The 2,932-nt window shown below is 50.0% G+C and overlaps 1 non-coding gene across 1 annotated transcript; it reads right to left on the bottom strand.

Annotated features, from left to right (window-relative positions):
• Positions 1-210: 210 nt before the first annotated feature.
• Positions 211-294, bottom strand: TRNAL-UAA (transfer RNA leucine (anticodon UAA)). Its single transcript has one exon. It is a non-coding gene; the product is annotated as a tRNA-Leu (tRNA).
• Between the last annotated feature and the right edge of the window lie 2,638 nt (positions 295-2,932).

The raw sequence follows: 2,932 nt of genomic DNA, 5'->3' as shown, positions 1-2,932 counted from the left end.
GATTTGCCCAACCCGTTTGTTTCCAACCTTTATTGGCGTACGCAAACCCCATTAGAGGGACGGCGGGTAACCGTAAAGAGGATCCCACGCTTTTGGCCATCGTAAAGGCGAAGCTTTGAGATAGCATGTTTTGGGACCACGGAGAAAAGTAGTATTGAAATGCCCCCGTCAATGCAAGTACGTATAAAACCCGTAAAAAATAAAAATCAATGCCAGAAGTGGGGTTCGAACCCACGCCCTCTTGCGAGGACCAGAGCTTAAATCTGGCGCCTTAGACCGCTCGGCCATCCTGGCTTGCTATTCATCTCATGATGTTTGTAATTTCACTAGGGCATCTTGACAGGAGCTTTCCGATGTTCCCTATACTCTCACGTGATGCCGCCGAACAATGTTTTTTTCATTAATGTCAAAGCATCAAAAGGTAAAAACAGAAAAAAAAGTTCCTCTGCTTACTTCACCCGGCTGTGCCGACCTGTGTAAGTCGCCTGACAGAGCTTTGCACCACAGGCTATTTTTTTTTTTACATTGAGTGGCCACATTCGCAGGTGAACATTGAAAACTGCTACACTACACAGTGCTGGCATGTGACCTTCACTTGTACTACGGAACAATTAGGCCCATACCTTACTCCAACTTTTTATTGATGATTCCTTCATTCTTTCCGTTGCAGATTATTTTGTTATTACTCAGCGATTTTTGTACCCCTGTAACTCTTGGATAAATGCTGGAAGAGCTTTTATCCAACCTCCCACCCTGGACTTCAAGTTCAGCTGACGGACATTCCCCACTGGTGACGAGGAAAAGGAAAAAAAGAAATACACGTAGCTCGCCGAAGTGCACGTGCAGCGGGCTGCATTCGGAACGTGCCACGCAGAGCACCGGCGGCAGCAGCGGCGGCGGCGGCAGCAGCAGCTGGCCGGTACCCAGGGCTGGCAGACCGAGCGAAACCGGGAGCAGCTGAATCTTCTGAGGCCCTCCTCCTAGGCTTGCACTTAGGTGCGCAAAGAGACGAAGGACCATGCTGACGCGCACAGGCGACACGGTCCAGTTCAGAAACGTCGCCATGGCTGACGACGGAGCGAGCACGTCCTACAGCAGCAGCACGAGCTCCTCGGACTCGGAGCCGGGAGCAATCGGTGGCGCGAAGCGCTTCGTACGCCCGCAGCGGCGCCCAGGCCTGCAGCGTCTCAGCCTACGGGAAATGGTACAACTGGGCGAGATGCGCCGGGACGCCCAGATCCCTGCCTTCCAAGGAGATGCCCAAGGCGGTCCTGCTGTGTTACGCCGGGCACAGGCGCCGCAGCAGCCGGCTCAAGTCGCGCAAGTACTGATCACTTCCTTCGTATAGCCGACGCACTTCTCGCTTATACTGCTTAAGCTGGCGACGTTGTCCGTGTACTCGCGTAGAAAGGATCGCTACTGAAGTGTTAATTTGTAGGACACTAAAGCTCTTGCACTAGGTAATAAGCGGGATGAAGAAAAGAGCTCGTTTCGTATTGCAGGTAGAGGACTGCCCACTTTTAGTTGGGACAGGTTCACTGTCTTCAAAGCGCAATCGCGCCAATGCGTCCAAACCGACGGCAAAATGACGCCAAGTGGAAGTCATGTGAAGCACCTCCTCGAGGTCCTTCTGTGCTTGCGTCATTTTGCTTCGATATGCGGCCATGTCGAACGCTATGAGACATAGAAGATAGCGACCGTATTCAAAGTAAATGTGGAAAAAACTACACATTGTTCTCGCGATGAACAGAAGGGTTCTGGCGTAATTAGTACAAACTGCAGGTCACGCCAGTTGCTCTGCTCTCATGTGCACTTTGCGGCGGTTTGACGCCTAATTCTACACGCGTTCAGTAACGTCTTGTGTCGCTGACCAGCGTGTAGCATACAATAGCCATCGTTTGGGAAGGTTCATATCCAGGTAAATTCTTCTGGTCTTTCCGCATTGGCAGCGAGTGGCTATGAATTCAGAGTCGATAGCCAGAAAGCAAAGTAGTCCTTTGTCGCTGAAACGCGTGGGTTACCAAAAAGAGGGCTGGCCAATGGCAAAGAGGCCACACAATGGAATGGGAAAATATTGCCCAAAGTATAACCCTGATATATGCACTACAAGGTGGTAGTAATTCGAAGGCCGGTGGTAGTCACAGGACGAAACCCTATCCTGCGACTACCAGAGAACAATAACTCAAAAGAGCTGAACGCCGACTTCTCAGTCTTAGAACCCCGTCGCGAAGCTTGCGCAGAAGCCATTTGGAATCGGTTAAGGAGATGGCGGCGCACTATGCCCTCCTAAAGGCGCCTTGGAAAGCAATTCCATAAATTCACCGTATCAATTAGGTGTTAAGGCGGCTGTTACATGAATATTCCCAAATTTCTTTTTCAATATGTTTTATAAGGACAGGGTTATTTGTAAGCAAAATTTTTCTTTCACGCTTTTTTCTTCTGGCTCTCCCCTGTCTCGATTCCTACGACGCTCTAAATTATACACTTGTTCACTGACCTCGGACAGTGAAATGTAATTGTTGAAGGTATCTTGTTTTTCTTTGTCTCCCACTTTAATTTATTTCGTGTACAAGCTACACTCCTACTAATGGTACCCGTGTCTGGCCGGGCTACCGCCGGCGCACCACATGCCTCGTATGCAGTGAAGGCCTCACCTTCAAGAAAACGGGTCCGCAAGCCATGGCCTCGCCCGAGGAGTGACAAATCCAGTATTTCTTAAGAAACACCGGTGTATTCCGGATAAAATAAAAAAAGTCTTAATAACAAGAAACAACAGAGAGTGCCACGTACTGCGCTAGAAACATGCTGTCGAAGAGCGCGACGATTGACCACCAAGAATAAAACAGAACGGGGGTCAGGGCTTTGCCGCGGCAAGACAAAAACACTGCGGTGCGAATAGGGTGAGCGATAGGGCCAAAGCGCTAACGGCGGA

Source organism: Amblyomma maculatum, chromosome 1 (genome assembly GCF_055883805.1).
Source record: "Amblyomma maculatum isolate TAMU_Amacu chromosome 1, ASM5588380v1, whole genome shotgun sequence".
Classification (NCBI taxonomy): domain Eukaryota; kingdom Metazoa; phylum Arthropoda; class Arachnida; order Ixodida; family Ixodidae; genus Amblyomma; species Amblyomma maculatum.
Note: the sequence above shows the minus strand (reverse complement) of the source record. Positions and strands in the feature narration are given on the sequence as shown.